This window comes from Thrips palmi, unplaced genomic scaffold (assembly GCF_012932325.1).
Source record: "Thrips palmi isolate BJ-2018 unplaced genomic scaffold, TpBJ-2018v1 HiC_scaffold_10, whole genome shotgun sequence".
In the NCBI taxonomy this organism is placed as follows: domain Eukaryota; kingdom Metazoa; phylum Arthropoda; class Insecta; order Thysanoptera; family Thripidae; genus Thrips; species Thrips palmi.
This window is the reverse complement of record NW_023144621.1, coordinates 17,927,614-17,947,646: the sequence shown is the minus strand read 5'-3', so window position 1 is coordinate 17,947,646 and position 20,033 is coordinate 17,927,614. Positions and strand designations below refer to the sequence as shown.

The window sequence follows — 20,033 nt, the reverse complement described above, 5'->3', positions numbered from 1 at the left end:
CAGTTCTTTTTACCGAGAATCGCTGGTCGTGCCGCAAGCGTCAAGGTGAGCGGAATATGCACGACTCAGCATATCTTTCGGAATACTCGGAATACCTATTTTACCTTACGAAACATTTTATAGTCTTACATGTTGCGGGTCCCTTAGAGATAAAAAGACAAGTCTGAGAGAATATAAGGCATAAATCAGTTTCGAACGACTTCACTCAATCAAAAGGCAGTTTATCAAAGTCTTGAAGTTCTTTTGTTTTTTCTCTCCCGTATTATTTTCCAAATTGAAACTGATGAACGCCTTTGTGAGTGTCAGCTGAGTGCGACAGGAGCAAATCACCCCCTCAAAGCAGATACGGCTTATCGTATTAATCTGATTGTGTCAGGTTTTTTTCTCGCCTTTATCAACCCCCATCGCACAATGTCTGAATACTGACCAGGCGACAGGCGAGTCGGCGGGGCTGAATTTTTCATTCAGGTCGTTGCCGTGCCTCGCCCCGAGCCCGCGGGGTCCGGGGGCCTCCCGGGGCCCCCAAGGGTGGAAGGGGGTCGTCGTTTGAATAAACTGACATAAGATTCAAAAGTTTGCAGCTCCGCATTGTAGCGCCCAGAGGGCGTTCGCCCGTTTCACAATCAACGTCGTCCAGGTGTCCTTCCCTGCGGTCCTGGCTGGCCGAGTGGCTGGCCGAGTGGCTGGCCCGGGTCGCCCGGTCGGTCCCCGAGGCGGTGCTCCAGATCGCACCTAACTAAACCTCAGCCAGTCGGGGCGTCGGGCCGCCTCGGGCCGCCTCGGGCCGCCTCGGGCCGCGGACCTCAGCCGCCCTTCTCTGGTTAGTGTTTGCGAGCGGAATAAGCCCTTGCATCGTGTTTACGGTGTGGTTGCGCGCGGCCCGACGCGGCCCATGGCGGGGCCCCGAGCGATTCGAAGAACGGGGCCGCCCCACTTCACCGTATCGTCTTGACTCTGCAGAACGGTCTCGTTCAACATGGCGCGCATACAGTCTGTTATTTGTCTCAAGATTATTTTTTCAACTCCCTCCCGAGAAAGGGGGTGCCGAGTGTGCGCACAGCCACACTCCTTATTTCCACAAATCGCGCGAGCGACGCCATCTTAGCGTCATTTGTTGATGTTTTGCTAAGGTTTCCGTGATTTTCCGTCGCCGCCGTCACCTGTCAGCGTTTTGGCCGGCCGCCCGGCCTCCGCGCTGCCCTGGCGTTGCCCCTGATGCTGATAGCACGCCGTCAATGGCAGCCCCGGGGTCCACGGCGGCGTGGCCGAGGGCGTGGCGGGAAGGCCCCGAGCTGCGTCAGACACCTACGACTTGCGTCGCGAATAAAAGGAAAGTAACAGTTTTATAGCAGTTTGGCGGCTGGGGGTCTCTAACCCAACCCATCGACTAAAATGTCACAGCTTGTCACGAAATTACAAATAAAAGTACTCTGACTCACTTGTCGAGGCTCCAATGGACGTGACCATGAGGGTTTTTCCTGTAACAGTAATGAATCCGTCTCGTGCCAGCTAGCATGACATGGTCGGCCGAGTGAAGAGCCCGCACAATTTTAATTTGCCTTTGCAACCAGGCTGCAACGCTCCTTCAAAGATAAAACCGACTGTCCGACCGCACAGCAGCCAGTGGATGGATTTCGAACTCTGCTACCAGGTCCAATTACCTCCGAGAGCGCGACAGAGATGGAGCTCGCCCTGCCTATTCTCCCCTTTCTTCATAGAAGTAATTGTTGGTGCATACCTTTGACCGCTGACGCCCCGGAACCCATACCACGTGCCTTAGTTACTGCAAACAGAACGCCGACACGCGGCGACGCAGCTCTCGAGCGGGTGACACTTTTCGCGCGAATCCGCGAATCCTTCTCCACGATGCGGGGCGTCGAGGCTTCAGCGGCTTCAGCGGCTTCAGCATGCGGCAGTCAGGTGCAGCCGTCGTGCGGGAAGACAGATAAGGCGCAATGAATGGGCCTTCCCAGAAAACTGCAAAAGCGCAAGTCAAACAAGGTGTAACGTAGCGCGCGTAGCGTGATCTCACCCACCGCCTGACGAGCAGTGCTGCCATCCACGCTGCCGTGCCGTGCCCGTTGCCAAGCGCCTGCGAAGTCGGCGGTAGGCACCTCTGCACGACACGCGTTCGCGGCGGCCGGCCCACCCGCGTGCCTCCAGGCGCTCTCCAGGCGGAGGCGGAGGCGGGGGTAGCGACGAGGTGCTCTCCTATGCAGCGGGGGGTAGCGCCGGGCCTCCAGGCCGCCAGGCAGTGGCCGAGGCAGTGGCCCGGGCTTCCGGAAGAGGCCGAGGCCATGAATGGGCACGAGTTCCAGCAACGAAAACCCATGCATCGCTGCAGCGGTACGTTTTGGAGCCAGCAGACGTCCGGAGGATGAGTTCGACCGAACGAGCTTTAAACTACCACTCCTCGACGATCCCGAGGAAGGGCAAGGCGATCTTTATTTTATGCCCCCTTAGAAGAAGACCGAAGGCACGTGTCAGGTCTATATTGAAAACACACGCGCCCGTATCGGTTTCTTGGTACAAACAACTCGTACACGTTTTTTTGTCGTTATGGTCTTCTTGCTGTGCTCGTGCCAACCGGCAACCGCGTCGTGCGGCGTCAGTTAGTGCTGTCCGCTGGGCCGTGGCTCGGGCGCACGTGGAGGTTTTTGGGTTCAGTGTTCGAAGGGGGAAGGAAGACTGCTGCTGTCACCAAGGGGCTAGCGGGGCTGCCCGGGGCTGCCCGGGGCTGCCGACCCGCCCACTCCACACTCCCCGCCTCGCCCCGCGTGCATGCAGGTTCCAAGGAGCCCTTTAAACCTGCCGCGGCGATGCGAGGCGAGGCAGCAAGTGACCGACATGGCGAATTTCGTTAGTCAGATCACTGACCTGAGTCCTGAGGCTGGCCGCGGCGCCGCAGCCGGCGGATTCCTGAGGAAAGGCCGGTCGGTGGCCGGACGGCGGGACGGCGGGACACTGCTGCAGGCGGCAGGGCTGGGCAGGACTGGGCAGGGCACTGCAGGGTCAACGGCACCACGCCACGGGGAGGCAGCGACCGTCCCTCACCCGTCTGTCCACGCAGCCTCCGCCCCCGCGCTGCCCCCGCGCTGCCTCCGTGCCGCCCCGCCGGAGCATTTCAATGCGGAAGGAGGGGTCAGGGAGGCCTAGGTCAACCAAATTACCGCCCCCAGGCGGCAGCCGGAGCCTGAGTCTCAATAATTATGTATTCAAGCATTTCCGGGCCTTGGTTGGCAAGCAGCTTGTTGCGGGGGCGGCCTGCTCGCCCACTCCACTGGTGGGAAACTGTTAAGACGATCGCCGAAGCTCAGAGGCCACCGTGGCGGAAGGCGCAGGGTAGTCCACCACAAGCCAACCAATTAACTCGAACCAATTTCCGAAGGGCCGCGGAGCGATTTTATCGGATTCGACCCCCACCGCCCAACGCGCCGCGGCCGTGCAGCCATTGCGGAATGGACCTCGTCGTCTCAACCTCCAACAACCCCAAAAACCGGCGTCCGAGAGCCATACACTTTTGCAGCTTTTTCGCCCCTTCCTGCCTTTGGTTTGGCCTCTGCTTGAAAGGGTAGCTGTAGGCGGGCCGCGAGCCGCGGGCTTTGATCATGCCACTCTGACTGTCAACGAGACCGACCGCGAGGCTGCGGGGCTGCGGGGCTGCGGGCTGCGAGGCTGGCTTCCTGGAATATCGCATACATGCATAACTGCGTAGTGACGAGACGGGCGGCGTCGGCCGGGGCAGGCCGGGGCCCGGGGGCGTCGACCCACGCATGGCAGCACATGGCGGTGCACCAAATTGGCGTGAGGCTCCGCCTAGCTCCGCCTAGGCCCAGGGAATGAGGCAGAATGTGAGCAACCGCGCCCCGCCCGCCCTCGAACCAAACAAAAAGCTTCCGGGCCGCGTGGCCGTGAATTTCAAAGTTTCCTTAATGTTGCAATTTTGTCGCCTGAGAACGCGCCGTGCGGCGTGGAAAAAGAGGTTGGGGTCAGGGAGGCGGGCAGGGAGGTGCGCAGGGGGCGGCTAGGGAGCCGCACCGTGCAGATCGTTGATATGCATTTGATAAGAGCCGCGGCCGGCACGGCCCTGCAAGGCCGGGGGGTCAAAGACTGGCCAGGCCGGCGCAGCCCGGCGTGGCGTGGGCCGCAGACACGACACGAGCAACGTGGACGTCTTGGTGTCGTGGCGGCACGCGGCAGACTCGTCCTCCCGCTGATTCGGCCGCAATAGAGTCCCAACCAGCTGATGCTGCAACTCCATCCGCTGGAAGGACCAGAAGCGCCTGGGGCCGCTCCAGGCATGGGGGTGGAAGCAGGGGTGACTGCGGTGGAAGTATCCTGGGCTTCCTGGGCCCTGGGCCGACGCTGCAGCTCCAAGGCACTCCAAGCTGGCGGTGAGGCTGCTCACTCCACACTCCAGGCTGGGAGACGCCCGGCTGGGTAGGCCGCCCACTCGGCAGGAGCGCGTCGCTTCCGAGGCGCTGCCTGCCTTCCAGGCGCTCCCCTTCCAGTGGCGAGGCCGGCGGGATCACGCCACCCGAGGCACCGCGCCGCGGCCACGCCCCCGCCCCGCCCGCCCCGCCCCGCCGCGGCTAGCGAAAACAGCGCGTAGATAATGCCGGCCATTGACGGGCGTAGTAAACAGGCGGGATCGTGCAAAGAAAAACACCTAGGCACCTTCCGCCGTGGACGTCGCGTCGCCACGCGGCCGCGTCAACATTTAAAATTTTCTTGTTTTCCTCGTCGCGGCAAGTGCCGTGTGACGCGTGCTTGTCACGCCGCGAGATTTATGCCGTTTTCCCCATTTTGATGGCGCCGTCGTTCGGCGTCGGCCGGGCCGGCCGGGCCGTCTGCTTCGATGAGGCCGGGCAGCGCGTTGCGGCCCCGCGCGGCCACGGCGACGCGGCCGGACTTGCGTCGCGTCGCAGCGCGTCGTTGGCGACGCGCCACGGATCGCCATGTAGTACCTGTGGGTGGAAGTGGAATGACGCGGGGCGCGGATGACGACGGCGGCGTGGCGGCGACCGGCGGCGACAATCCCACACTTCTGGGACGCGGCGCTGTTTATTGCCGCGTCGCCAAACACGATCGTTTGCAAACGCTCCGTTTCACGGTCAGCCAAGTCGCTGCCAAATTCCAGGCAGCGCGCCGCGCCGCGCAGTGCCGCGCAGTGGAGTGGACTGGCCCTCCGCTCCGTTGCGGTCCGCTCCGGCCGGCGAATGCGACCGCGGCCTTTCTATCCAGTTTCAGCACCGCGGCTGCAAACCTCTGATTCGTCTACCGCCTGCCGTTCACGCCAGTAGCTTGATGTCTGATGTCCGATTGTCGGAATCAAAAGAGTCTGCGGCAGGAGACTGATTCCCAGCAGACTATCGTCGCTCTGCCTCTCTCGCGCTCGAGGGAAGTCCCTAGGGCAGCCTGCTCGAAAGTAGTCTTGAGGCGGCGCGGTAGCCAGGCCCAGGAACGCCAGGGAAGTTTAGCCCAGCCGCCGCCAGCAAGGGTGATATGTGATATTGATACGGGGAAGATAGCCACGTTACCCCCGGCCGACGTGGATCGCGGATTGTACAGTGTAGATACCGGACCGCCAACCGTTACGCGTGCAGGCGGCGCCTGCGCCGCGCGCGGACAGCGGCCCCGTGGAGCAGGTTTAGGGCCTCGCCCGCCTGTGCAGTCGGCAGCGCACACATAGGCACGCACACACCACACACACACACAGGCACGCACGCGCGCGCACGCACACACACACACACACACGCACACACACGCACGCGCGCGCAGGCGGCGCGAAGTGAAGTGGCGGGAATAACGCGCGACAACAAGGAAACGAGGAAACGCGACGCGGCGGCGCGGCGTGCCTTATGGGCTTCACTTAAATGTCAGCGGGTGTGGCGGCGCGCGGCGCTTCGCCTTTCATTGCCATCTCACGGCGCGGGCCGCGGGCCGCGAACCGCGAGCACCGCCAACGCCAAACGCGCCGCCGCTGTACGCGATTGTGGTTCCCGTTGCGTCACCCGGCACGCCACACCGCGGAACCCCCCCTCAATGTGTAAACCAGTCGGGGGCAGGACCGCGGCCGCCCCGCCCCGCCCCGCAGTCCGGCCGGCCCGGCACCGCGGCCACGTGGATGTGCGGCCGGCAAGACGCGGCCGCCGTCGTCGCGGTGGCGGCCGGTCGTGGCGGCCGGTCGTGGCGCCCGGCGCGTGGCCCAAACGGCCGAGGACAACGCCGAAGGGACGCCCCCGGGCCCGGCCACGCCGCCGAGCCACCACGCCGCGCGTTCATTGGGATCGCACCGTGGCGGGGCCACGACGGCCACGTCACCGCAGTCGCCCGTCGCCACCCAGTCGATATGCGTGGCGTGCGCGGTGGCGTGAGACACCACCCAGCGGCCACCAAGCGTCCAGAGTGCGGTCGATCTGGCCTGGCTGATGTAATCCCAGCACCCGCAGCGTAAGGAGTTTAGGAAGTCGCTAGCCCGGCCTAGCGCCGCCTTGCTGGTGCCCGTGGAACCTGCTGGAACCTGGAACTGGAACCCGCTGGAAGCTGGAAGCTAGAGCACCCCTTGCGCCCCCTGCGGAGCGCGGAGCCGTGCGGTTGCTGGAGGCGAGGCGCGAGGCCGGCGAGGCAGACCACAGGGAAGGCCCGCGGCGTTGCCGGCCAGTCCCGATACACTCGGGGACGTGGCGGGGCGGGGCGGGGCGGGGCTGGTCGCTGGCGTGATCCGCTGTACACTACAGCTTGCTTACCTTAGGCACAGCGCTAAAGCACTCAATGAAGCCAACGGGGTGCTATTCTCGTTCACTAAACGGCTCAAATAGGTCACCAAAACACCGCGGCCGGGTCAGATAAGCGGAACAGGAGGGCAGGCCCGGCCGCAGGCTGCCACAGGCTCCCACAGGCTCGCCTTGAGTGGTCCATCAGCCGCAAAGCGCGACGAGACGAGTGCCTTCCAAAATGACGTCAATCGCGTTCGAGGTGCCGCGCCTCAGGGCGGCAGTGGCGGCAGTGGCCAGTGGGGCGTGCGTGCGGTCGCACTAGGTGCACTACACCCGACTAGACCACGAGCGCGGTGCGGGAAGAGCTCTCTCCGTGCACAGCGTGCCGCGTGCCGCACGTGAAGGGTCAGGGGGCGTGTAGTCGTGCCAGGTGGCAACCCCTGACGGGAAGGCGTTCCACTTCCCGGCGGGATGCTCTATGACGTGTTGGCCGCGTTTGTTCTGAATGTTGAACGGAACTAATCCTCGGGCTAAACGCCGACGCGTGTGTGCTCTCCGGTCTAGACGACCACGTGGGTGACGTGGCCCACGCGGCCGCCGCCCTCTGCCGTTACCAAGGCGCCGAGGACCGGGACGCCTTTCGCAGCGGGGCGGCGCGGCGGCGCGGCGGCGAGCACGCGGGGTCCACGTCGTCGGCACGCCCTCGGGCACGCCGGCCGGCTCCCACATACTCCTACGTGCGGCTCATTATCTCGCGGGGTGGAACTGTGGCACAACGACGTGGTGCGCGACGGCGGCACGGCAGCGTCACTCGGCACACACCGCGGGGTTTAGGCGGCGGGACGCAACGTCAGCGTCGCGACTACCCCGAACCCGCGAACCCGCGCCTGTGTCTCTGGCCTCTGGGAACCCCGAACACTGGGCCAGACCGATAAGGAGGCCAAGCCACCCGCGCAGTATCCAGGCCGCGAGAAGGGCAGGGCGCGTGCGCCAGAACGTCGTGAGTAGTATGGACGGGACATTCGGACATGCGCCATCTTGGTTATACATTCGAATGACGTACTCATTCGAACCTTACCCAAGCAAACCACCCCTTAAAGCGGAACTTCCTCTAACTAACGCAACCTCTCGGTTAGAAGAGACAAAGATCTGTCCAGAGAGCTACAAAGGTGCCGGCCCGTCCAGATGAGCCACCCCTCCCACTTAGAACAGAATGCAGACATGCTGGCAGGCATACCGCCATACTTACTGCCTACTGGGAACCCTCGTATGGCTATGCAGGTCAACGCGTTCCTCCGGAATTTTTTCTCGGCAGGTCGCGGTGCACGCGGTGCAAGCGGTGCACTCGCGGCTGTCCCGTGGGTGGGCGTGGCGGGCTGGCGGGCTGTGCCGTCGAGGCGCGCGGCTTTTATCCGGTGACATTTCGACGTGGAATCGGCCGGCACCCACTTCGGCCGCGCATTGATTCCGAGATCCCCGGCGGTAAAGGGCAGCGGAGAAGCAGGGCAGCGGGGCCGCGAGCTGGCTGACGGTGCGCCGCGGCGGGCAGGTGCGGGTGACTGCAGGTGCGCGGCAGGTGCCCGAATCCGGTGTGCTCCGCCCCGATATCGCGGCCGCCGCCGCCTTGGCCTCCGCCACCTGCGTTGCCCGCGCCTGCCTCCGCGGTCTGCTCCGCGGTCGACGCTGGCCGCTGGCCGCCATCATCGCCAACCACCATCACGATGATCACGGGCCTGGCGAGTGTGCCGGACACAATGACAGCGATACCGCCGCGGGAAACCCTCCGCGATGCCGTCCGGGTACCGCCGGGTACCGTGGACAAATAAGGCGGCATGATGAAATGCACGTCCGCGATTTCACCGGCGGCAGTCGCCGCGCGTGCACCCCCGGGGTGAGACGGCCTGACCCGAGGGCGCCGTCGCGGGCGCCGTCGTGGCGGTGCAAGTACAGCAAGTACATAGGCGGTATCGCGGCCAGGACGGCGCGAAAGCGGAGTGGCGGCACGTGTTTGCCGAATTGGCGTCTCGCCTGCCGAGACATCGTGTCGGGACATCGGGGCGTCCCAATCGGGATGGCCCATCGGCCGGGCAGGCTTCGCCATCGGCGTCCCTATCCGGAATGCATTGCAGGCGGCGACGACGTCGTCGGGCACGTGTAGCAGGCGTATAGCAGGCTGCTCCTGAACACTACTTCGTCGCTCTGTCTCTCTCGCTCCCCTACGGGAAAGCCCCCTGAGTGTGGAGAGCCAGACCGACGTCAGCAAATGAAAATTTCATGAACAGCCACCCTGGTGGTCAGCTCCGATGCGCAGTTGAGGGCGCAATTAGAATGTTGCGAAAAATGCTCTCGGTCGGAAGAAGAGCTATTGAGATCAGCACCACCATCAGCATCGGTGCTCATTTCCGAGTCCTTAGTCCATTTTCTGTATCCATACCTCGGTTTTGGGGGAGGGGGGGGGGGACATTTGTGGCCCAAACTTAAGGAAACTTAAAGAATCCTCGGCGCGGACCGCGGAGTGTCAAGGCTGTGCCGGGCCGGCACCGGCAGCGCCGGAGTCAACCTCACGCCGTCCTTGGGCGTGTTTTCTTTCTGGTCCAGTGATCCCCAAGTGGGCTGCCAACTGGTCCAGACCACTACGAGCCACTAGGAATGGACCAACGAATACCCTTTCGCGAGGACGTCAACATCGGCTTCGATCGGCTTTCTGACGCCCGGCCGCCCGCGTGCTTTGCAGTTCAGTCGCCTTTCTCAACTTCTTTTCCAATTCAATTTGACCACGTGAGCTCGACACGACCACAGCACGACACGTGTCTATCGACAATACTAGTTAGTGTTCAGTATTACCGCATTTTCTTCTCCGAAAAATCGCGCTGTGGCCGTGGCTGTACTTTACGTGCCAAAAAACGAAAAGCGCCCCTTTTTTGCTGAGCGAGGTGTCTGTTTTCCCGGCTGGCTGCTTGCTGTTTTTTCGGGTCGGAGGCCACGATGGCGCCTCTCAATTACTCTATTCCCGGCTCGTTTTTTCACATCTGACCCGCAAAACGCCGCGCTGTCGTGCAGTCAGCGCTTCGGGGTGCAGGGCCGGCAGGCGGCAGGGCGGCCAGGCCAAGGGGTGCCGTCAGCGTTTCGGCCTTCGGGGTGACGCCAGTCGCCGGTGCCGTGGCGAGACGGGCTGCTGCAGTGCCGCAGCGGGGGCAGCGGGGGCAGCGGGGGCAGCGGGGGCAGCGGGGGCAGCGGGGGCAGCGGGGGCAGCGGGGGCAGCGGGGGCAGCGGGCACGAGGGTGTCGTGTGCGTGGGCTCCGGGAACCGGGAAGGTCGACAAGGGCGGTATCGTCACGTCCCGAGGAAATGGCGACTTGAACTTGAACCCTCGACTCTCCCAGTCGCAGACGCAGTCGCAGAGGTGGCGCTAGGGTGTTGTTGACGGCATCCGGCTTGCAATGTAAGCAACAATTGAGCCTTGCGACACTTGGGGTACATAGATACATTTCATCATTCCATCTCAAAGTCGCCTTCTCGAAGTCGCTGGGCCGTCGCGTGCGTCACTACTATCCGTGTGGTTCGGCGACTTCGCCCTGCTTCGCCCCCTCTCGCTCTCACACCGTTCGTCGGAACGAGTTCTCCTCTCTCTCCGCCTCACCCCCTCTCTCCTTCTCCGATTCGCTCCCCTTCTAAACATTCAATCGGTTGAACGGCCCGAGACGTTAGGCCCGCGTGACGCGGCGCGATCGCTACCTGTTTCGTTTTCCTGCAAAATTTCCATCCAATGCGCGCCCGGACCATAAACAAATAATGGCGGTTGGTACTCAGCCAATCCCACCTTGGACGGATTACCATTCGAATCCCCCGCGCGAGGCGACGCGGGTGGCGAAGGTGGCGAGCACCGTGGCATACTCTGTCTCTTTCTCACACGCGTGCGGAGTAAGCAACACCCCACGAGTGCGACAGAGACAGAGAGACGAAAGCGCTTCGGAATGGGCCTGCTGCGGGGAACTCTTGTGTATTGATACCGCGATACCGCGAAGGACCGGCGCACCGGACGTGTTTCAAACAGGTTCCCTCGGTTCCGTCTAGGACGGGGCATCGGGCATCGGGCATCTGATCGCAGGTGCGAGGATGATTCACACACGGGGCCTCGGCTCGCTGGCCGCGCCGCCACGCCGCCGCGCCGCCGCTCGCGTGCCCGTGTCCGTTCTGGCCCTTGCCTTCGCCTTGTTTTGGTCGAATCTCTTGGGCCACAAAAGGAAAGAAAAATACTTCCTTTCGCGCGTAATATAGGTCCGCGACCATTCGGCCCATTCAGACTTCGCACCCGTGGGTAGTTTATCTGGCAAAGGCGCACTAGAAATCGAAAAATATTTCGCAAGCCGCGCCGTATCGGACCGTGTGGTGCGGATTGCGGACAGTGTGCGCACAGCGAGGCGCCGCGTAGTTTTTTCTTCCTGACCTGACACGTTCCGTCTTTAGCTTATCGACTACGGCCGAGTGCCAAGGGCGGCCTGGTCATGCGGGCAGGGCCGGGCAGGGCCGGCGGAGGAGGGGGGCTACCACACAGGGCCTACCGGGGCCTACCGACGCGCACCCGAAGGAGCACGGAGGCGTACCCGGGGGCGCCGCTGCGTCCGAGTAGGCCCTCCTCAGCCTCTCCGTGTGGCGAAGCGGGCGAAGGCGGCGCTTTCGGGCGTGCAGCCTGGCCGAGCCTGGCAGAGGGGCGGAGAGGCACGGAGGCACGGCCCGTCACGCTGAGAGCCAGCGCGGCAGGCGCGGCAGGCGCGGCCCGACTCCTTTCTCTCTCCTTCGCCTCCTTGTCTGTCTCTCTGTCTTTCTCCTCTTCCCGGCCTCTCCTTCCCCCCGGGGACGTACACACCAGGACCAAGGCGCGGACCGCCTCCAAAGGGAACTCCAAACTGGTTCTCGGCGGGCCTCGCGCGCGCGCGCATCGCAGCACCGCCGAGAGCGCCGCCCACGGAGCCCTGTGACGGTCTTCGGCTGTCTCCGGCAAACTAAGGCAGTCTCTAAGAGTCTCTGGCAGTGTCTAAGAACATGGCAGTATCTAGAAGTCTCGCGGTCTCGCGCGGATTGTTCCGGGGCTCCGGGTGCGGCGTGCCAGGCGTGCCAGGCCACTCTGCAGCCCATCAGTCCATCAGTCCCGCGGCCTCGCGCGACACCGCCCAGATCGCGTCTCTCGCCTCGCCTCGCCTCGCCCGCCTCGCCTCGACACGTGACTCCCTGACTCACGCACGTTGCGCGTTTCGATAATCCGGCCGGCGACTTGATGACTTCCTCGCGGGGTCTTCTTTCCGTGGAAAGTTCTCCCGCTGGAGTCGCACAGAGTCGCGGCTAGATCGCCCCTCGTCCGCGGACTTGTGGCTCCGGACTCCGCGGCATCACACGGCACTGCTAGCACGGCACGCCAGCTCCGCCCGCCCCGCCCATGGAAACATTCCCCCATTTTTCATCTGCCGTGACACCGTCCGATCGTCCGAAGCGACTTGCGGCGGCGGCGTTCGAGACGTTTGCCTTTTCACGGGCCCGCCAGCAGTCTGATTCCGAACACTGTGGCTGCGCCTCTCTCTCGCAGCACTGGGGGACGCCCCATGCGCCCCAGAGCGACGAAACCTCTGTTTGGAAGCAGTCGGCCGGCGACGGGGAGGCTGCGAGTCGCTGCGAGTGCGCGAACCCAGTCCGTGCCAAAAGCGAGCGAATAGCACACCGCCCCACGTACGCACTGCCGTAAGGCCGTACGGCGGGGGCATGCAAAAGGACACATCCGCGGACGCCGTCTTCGCGCTCCGCGTCGCCGCGGCTCGCCCCGACCGTCACCGTCTCCTCCGAAATTAGAAACGGTCCACGGAGTACTTGCAATAATAAACGCGTCCCTCGCGTGCGAGCGCAGAGAGGGCCAGCTTTGAGCACCGACGCTTTGACGCGAGGAGAAAGATCCTGAAAAAGAAATGCCCCCACCCCTTCGCCAAAACGGCCACCGGCGGTACTTAAATTTGTTTCGTGGGATGGGACTTCCCCGGCCCGTTCTGCTTTGCTCTTGTGCCGTGGGGTACGTACAGTGGTACAGTCGGCCGGAGCCAGGAGGCGCGAGGCGCGGGAGGGGAGTGGAGAGGGGCGAGGCGGGCGGAGGAAACATGGACGCTTAGCTCGCTTGCTCCTCTAACCTCCCCGCGACCTTGGCGTCAGCGCGTCAGCCATTGACACAACTGTCATCCCCTTTCCGCGGGGGCGCGAAAAGCGGCCCATTTCGGAATTGATTTCGTGACAGATCCGTCCTGCCGCCTCCGCGCAGGCCGGGGGCGGTCGGCGGTCACGCAGGACAGAAACGCCAAGCCGCGCTTCAAATTCTAAACGGGGCGGCGCGATCAAAATAGACCACCGGAGGCCCGGCTAATTGTAAAGCCGCGCGGAACTCCGGGGGCGGGACGGAGTGGGGCGAGGCGTCCGCTTGACCTACCTCGAGGGCTGCGGGTTCTACTCACCGGGTGGGCACTGGCACTTGCCTTCTGCGTGCCGCCCCGTGTGTTCGGCGGGGCTTATCATTATGCCCGCGGGAATTAAATTTTAAACTTAAGCCGCGGGTCCTCTCTCTTTCTCTCTCCCCCTCCCTCTCTCTCCCTCTCCCTTGAGCGCTTTGTTGTTAATAAGGTGGTGCGCGTGTGTTGGAGCACCCCCTCCCCTTTCACTTTCATTTGACCTTCCCCACGCGCCGTCCGCACCCCGTCCCGTCCGCACCCCTCCCCCTCCCCTCCCCCAGCGGCCACTCTCCCATTCACCCTCGCCCACGGCGGCTGGCTCGGCGGGCTGAATGGCGCTGGAGCTGGAGGGGAGGGGGCGAAACCGGGCGAAACCGGGCGAATCGAACACGCGACCCCATCCCTCTCTCTCCCTCGCACCCGGCGGCGCGGTAGTGCGGTGCGGCGGAACTCCGGGCGGGGCCGACTCAGCGCGCGCTTCGCGTCGCTTCGTGTCGCTTCGTCGCTTGGAGCAAGCAGGAGACCTCGCTCAGCAGTCCAGGCCGCGATCACTATTTTTCACTTGTTTTGTCTACGTTGCGGGGCGGGGCGGGCGGGGCGGGGCGGGGCCGCGAAGCCTAGCCTAGGCGGCGTAGGCACGCCGTTGTCAGAAAAATAAAAACCCGTTCGGCTCCAGGCCGCGCGGACCGTCAATGGTTTAGAGGGAAGGCCGAGCTAGAGCTGGCCAGCTAGCCGCTCGTTGTTGTTGTTGCTGTTTGCCGCAGAAGTCCCACGGCATCCCGCAGCGCCATTTAGCGTCTCTCTCGCACTCTGCCAGGACCGCGGCAGTGCGAGAGAGACAGAGAGAGGTCCAGGTAAGGAGCGCTGCGCTCCGCGGCGCCGTGCTCCGGCCGGCCTGCTCAGGTGATGTTTGTTTTTGCCTCGCGGCCACCGCGTCGCCGCGACCCCCTCGCCGCGGGCGCGTCGCCGTGCATGCTGTGTGCCGTTGTGGTGTGAAGCGGTGAGCGGTGTGAAGAGGCAAGGCGAGGCGGTGTTGTGCTGGTGGCGCAGATGTTCCGCGCGCTGGCCATTCGCGAGGCAGTGCCAGCACGCCAGCACGCCAGCAGCGACGCGGCAAAACAACAACGGGCCTGGCCGGGAGTCGAACCCGCGCCGACACGCAGCGAAAACACCGCGCGTGCGGCGTGGCGGCGTGCGGGGTTCACTCGCCCGACGTCGGCGTCACCCTAGGGGCGCGCTGCGCGCTGCGCGCCACCAGGGCGCACCATGGCCGCCACGGTGCTCATTGTTGCTGCCTTGCCTGCCCTTGGTGTGGTGCATATCCGTGTTGATACCCTTGGTGGTCACTTGCGGCTCGTTGGCGCCGTGGCCCGTCGCGCCGGGGCGCCACTATATAACTTCACCCCGTTACTTACTAGACACATTTCGTCCCCTCTGACGGCGCCGACGGGTGTCGCCGTGTCGGGCGTCGCCGCCACGTGGCCGCGGGGCCGGCCGGCCGGCGAGATGGTGCTTCTAGGCGTACTGCGCAGTTTGGCCCCCCTAGGACTCCCCCCTCCCCCCGCTGGTGTTCGGCCCCCTCTTTTTTCCACCGGGCCCCGAGGCACGCCGGCATGGCGAACTACCGCAGCCTAGCAGACGGACGGGCGTCGGCGTCGCGACGACCCCCGCGGCCTCACGGTGCCTCACGGCCGGGAGGCGCCGAGAAGTCTCATTCCTAACAGCGCTTCGTGGCTCTGTCTCCCTCACACCCTGGGAGAGAGACAGCGACGTAGTTGACGAAGTCACTGTTCAGGTGTCTTTTGCGCGTTGCGCGTGCGGCCAGCGAGAATATCTCAGCGGCCGACATGACCATCAGCAAGCAGCACCACAACACCTTGTCCCTGCCAGACAACCGCTGTATCACTGCGTCATAGGGGCCCGGGCGAGGCCCGTCCCATGGGGCCACCGGCGTGGTCGAGCGAAGAGACGTTCATCGCTCTGTCTCTCTCGCACCTCACGGAGAGCCCAAAGAGTGCAAGAGAGACAGCGACGAACCGCATGGCGCCGGACTCTGAGCAGATGCTCGGTCCGCGTCAATGCGGGGGGCTTGCCCGCGCCGCGTTCATGGCTGTCCATGGCGACGGTCGGGGCGAGCGGAGCGGGCCTCCCCGTGCACCTTTCGAGCTTCAAGCACTGGCGATGCTGGTTGCCAGGATAGGCCCTAGCGGCACAGGGGGCAGGTGGGGCACGCTCGCTCGTCTAGGCACGTCCAGGCTGTGCAGGCTGTGCAGGCCCGTCTAAGCTCATCTTGCGCGGCGAAACGCGCACTTCCTCCGTGGCCCCTCCTCTCTCTCCTCTCTCTTCCACTCCTCTTCTTTTCGCCGCTCCGCCGCTCCGCGAAAGAAATGGGCAAATGGCGTGGCAAGGCACGCGGGCCCGTAGAGGTCAGAGCGGGTACCACAACACCGCGGCGGGGTGGGCGGTGGGCTGGCGGTGGGCGGGGCGGGACGGCCAGTCACCAGAATTGGGCTCGGCAGTGTACGCCGCTAAGCCCAAAGCCCGTGGACGCGGAGGGCAGTGGAGGGGGCTGGGTTGATTGTAAACAAACCGCAGAGGACGTCGATGGGCGTGGGCTAGCTTGGGCTGCGCTCCGATGACTGCGGCGTTTGTCCACCTTAAGCGCCTTCTTGGGCGTGGCGCCAGTCAGAGGAAAGGGGCGAGTGAGAAGGCATTGGGTAATTTGCCTTTATTTGTCATGGCAGCGTCGCCGTGGCCCCGTGGGCCTCCGTGGGGTATGTAGTTTCCAAGCCGTGGCAACAATGGCTGGCTCTGGCTTGGGCTTGCTTGGGCTGCCTCGACTCGACTCTTGCCTCGCCGACGCCGCGACGCCGACAACGCCGACGTGGCTCGGCACCGGCATGGCCGCCGTGTTTACGAACAGCCCGGCGTGCGCAGCGTGCGCGGCACGCGTGGCCGAGGCGTGACCGGGCGTGACAGCGCGCCGAACACGAAGCGGCATTGTGCTCCACTGCGGGCTCGCTCCCAACACTGCTTGGGTCGCTCTGTTTCTCCCGCACTCGTGGGGCGTCTCGCAGGGCTCCGAAAAAGACAGCGACCAGCCAGGACACTCGGCGGAAAGGGTTCCAAAAGTCCTCGGTGGAGGACGAGGATGCCGTCGAGTCCTGATAGTCAACACTACTGGTAACTGGGTTCCAGTGCTGTTGCGCGGCCGCACGGCCGGGGTGATGCGCCGCGAGGCGATCCTCGCTCTCAAGGACACCGCGCGACGCCGCGCCGCCACGCCGCAAAGTCCACAGCTTGACTTCCGCGCGCGGCCCGCGGCCAGAGACCACCAGCGCGCACTTCGCCGGCGAATGGCCGGCAGGCAGGGGCCGGCCGCCGGGGAGTCGACGCCGGCGTCGCCGAGAGCCGCACGCTGAAAGCAAGGAGGACGCCGCGACGCCGCCGCGCTGCGCAGTTCCGTGGGCTTTCTTGCTGCCGAGACTTGCGAACGATCGTTTCGTCGCGCTGTCTCTGCCGCACTCATGGAGCGTCCCGTAGGAGTGCGAGAGAGACAGAGCGGCTATCCTTCGGAATCGCTTGGTTGGCGCCTTGCCTTGCCCCTGCCGCCTCGCTGACGACATGGACGTGGGCCTCCTGGCCGGCGCGGCGCCGTGTGGCGCGGTGGTATTTACCAATGGAAAGCGAACCAGCTTTCAGCCCGGCCGGCCGGGGCCCGGCCCGCATGCAGGCACCCCACCCCGTGCTCCATGCATTTGGCGCCCAAGGCCAGCCAAGGTCAAGGTCCACGCGGGAAAGGGAAGCACAGTGCCAGCCCCTGTTCTTCCCACAGAAAACACAACAAAGTGCGTCACTGGCGGTGGCCGGTGGTGGCGGCGGAGCGCTTCCTCTCGTCGAGCTCTCCGAGGCTTCGAGGGCGTCCAGCGCACCCGGGCCACGGCCGCACTGCTGCTAACTGGCGCGACCTCGGTGCACACCCTGCACTGCAAGCCGCGGGCCTTGCGGGCCGCATGCAGCGTGCGAGGCGTGCGTGCTCGAACAATGATTCTGTGCACTGCACTCGAGCGGATGGCGGCGCAGCGCGCAGCTGCTGCTGGGCGTCGCCGGCGTCGGCGTGGCGTCGTCGTCGCGCTGATGGTGCACTACACATGCTGCTCCATAAAGCAGTCCTCGCCGGCGAGCCTGGCGAGCATGGCGAGCTGGCTGGCAAGACAGACACTAGCGGTGCGGCGTCGCCGGGCGTCGCCAACGCCCCGCGACCGCCATGCTGGCCATGCTGCCGTCGGCGTAGCTGCGCCGCTGCGCCGCGTGGGCGTCAGCGACAACAGCGCCGCTACGCCGCTGGCTTGGTTCTCGGCTTGGAGTGCTGTTAACCCCAAGTCGGCCGAGAACGAGTCTCGCAAGCAGCAAGCCTACGCCTCCAGCCTAGATTGCGGCCTACGCGGCCACGTCAACACAGCCCGCCCCGCCCCGCCCCGCAAGCCACCAGGATTCCAATCTGGTTTATCAATTTTTCGCCGCCCTGGCAGAGAACAATGCTCGCCTTCATCGCGTCGCGACGCGTCGCCTGGCGACAGGGCCGGCAGGACAGGCAGCGCCAACCCGTTTGATTGATCGAAACTGATTCCGAAGCCGAGGCCGAGTGCAGCGCTAGCCACTGCTGGGCGGCGTGAGGAGGGTCGCGGGGTGGGCGGACGCCTTGGACGCGGAGTCCAGCCTGCTGTGGTATCGATCGGACGCGTCAGTGACACGTCAGTGACACGTCAGTGACACGTCAGTGACACGTCAGTGACACGTCAGTCACTCAGTCGCTCCCCTTTCTCTCGAAACCTGCCCGTCATCTGCCGCACACGCCGCCGATACCCAGCGTGTGCACTTAGAGCGCGATCGGCAACTGCACCACGGTGGGGAGGACAATGACTACTGACTCCTGACGCATTCCGTGTCCCCTCCAAGGTTGGGGCAGGTCGGGGACTGTACCAGGGCTCCCTAGCGCTGCACTGCGCGGCACCGTGACTGTACACAACAAGAACAAGCTTTCCAGAAGCGTCTCGCTGCACCCCTCCTACCCCCTCCTCCCGAGGCCCGCACGGCCCGCACCCACCACACCCCAACCGAGCTGTGGGATCCCCTTCCACTCAGCTGCTGTGTTGGTGCGGGCGGGTGGGGGCGAGGAGGATGCATCATGTGATCGCCTCTGCGCCTCAAACACGACAAAAAGAACAACTTGGCGTCACGTACACTACAAAGTATCCCAAGCCCGTTGATTTTCCTCCGCCGGCACTCCGAAACATTTGAGCGCCTACGGGTTCCTTCCTGGTCGGCCGTTCCGAACGAACAACCCGCATTCCGCATTCTTGACAAAGCGTGTTCGGTTCTCTGCGTTGGAAGTGAGCATCGCCTCGAAAGCCCGCGACTGCGAGTGCCAAGACGAGGCCCGCCTGGGCCGCCCGCATGGACGCCTCGCACTTACCCTGTAGTCTGTTCCGAATCGAAGTGCCCCGTCGCTCTGTCTCTCTCACCCCTACCGCACTCCCCATGAGCGCGAGAGAGACGCGGCGACGAGGCACAGCCTGCTGGAATGGAACTGATAACCGTCACAGGCGCGCCCCGACTCGCGAGGCATTTGACGGTTAAATGGTTCCGCGCCGTTGCGTGCTGCGCATGCCGCGCAGGGTGTGCGGGTGCAACGAAATCGTTAGTGGGACCCGGCAAGGTTTCTTGTCCAAGGCTCATGCATTACCGAAAACCCTTGACTCCAATCCAAACCAAATCCGCCGTCAGACAAATCAGATGCCTATCGACCTCACTTTTGTTTTTCGCGGGCCATGAAAACAAGCCGACTGTTTAAATTCCAAGCCTCGCAAGGTCATAATAAAGTCGTACCGCCGGGGCTGTGTGCTTAATACGTCCCGATTCGGACTTAGAAATAATGGCAATGTCAGAATGGGGTGTACCCACTGAATCCAAAAGTTGAAGCGACGCTTGGCCAAGCCGCCAGCCGGGCCAAGCGGCGCGTCGCGGTCGGTCGGGAACGGTGTGCTGGCGGTGCTGGCGGTCCTGGCGGAGTGTCCGTCTTCCCTGGCTTCCAGTGTGGCTATTGTCAGAGGGGCTGTACTAACGGCCGACGCGGCCTTCCAGAAGTCGAGTCCAACCTTGCATCATCCGCCGTGTATACATAGCACAGGTACAGTCATCGACAATTTGGGTCTGGTCCGAACCGGCTGGAAAGGGAGCGAAGGGCCGCTGGAAGGGCCGCTGGAAGGGCCGCTGGAAGGGCCTCGCGGGACGGAAGAGACGAAGGGAATGGATGGAGGAGGCTTGTCTGGAACTGCGCACAACGCGACCAGCGAGATAGGATAGAGGAGAATGGGCGAGAGAGGGGGAGGGAGAAATGGCGATAGGTGGATAGAAAGGGGAGGGGATAGGCGTGCTGTGCGCTTGGCTGGGCTTGGCTGGGCAGCCCGGCAGGGCTGGCGGGGCCCTACGCCCTACCCTTCTACTGCCGCACGGCCACCGCTGCCGCAGCGTGCCCTTGGCCGTGACGCCGTGACCTTGACGGGGTTCGGCAGGAAAGGGAAAGGAGTGGGGCGGGGAGCAGGGCGGGGAAAGGGGGGGGGGTACTTCGCGGCCTTCCCTTCTTTTCCCCGACGGCGGTTCCTCCTCTTGTCGGAATCTGCTCGACTCCTCCAGAATATCCGGCGATTTGTGTGATGAATAGGAAACGCCATGGAAATGTGTGTGAGTGTGTCTTTTGTTTATTTTTGTGCGTGGACAGCAGCCAACGCTGCGTGCGTCAGTCAGACGTGTGGGATCCGAGCGTCAAAGC

At 64.0% G+C, this 20,033-nt stretch overlaps 1 long non-coding RNA gene across 1 annotated transcript; it reads right to left on the bottom strand.

Annotated features, from left to right (window-relative positions):
- Positions 1-823: 823 nt before the first annotated feature.
- On the bottom strand, positions 824-14,695 carry LOC117650091. The gene is made up of 4 exons (XR_004588014.1): positions 14,617-14,695; positions 1,739-1,977; positions 1,440-1,478; positions 824-1,311 (listed from the first exon to the last, which is right to left on the bottom strand). It is a non-coding gene; the product is annotated as an uncharacterized LOC117650091 (long non-coding RNA).
- Positions 14,696-20,033: the final 5,338 nt, after the last annotated feature.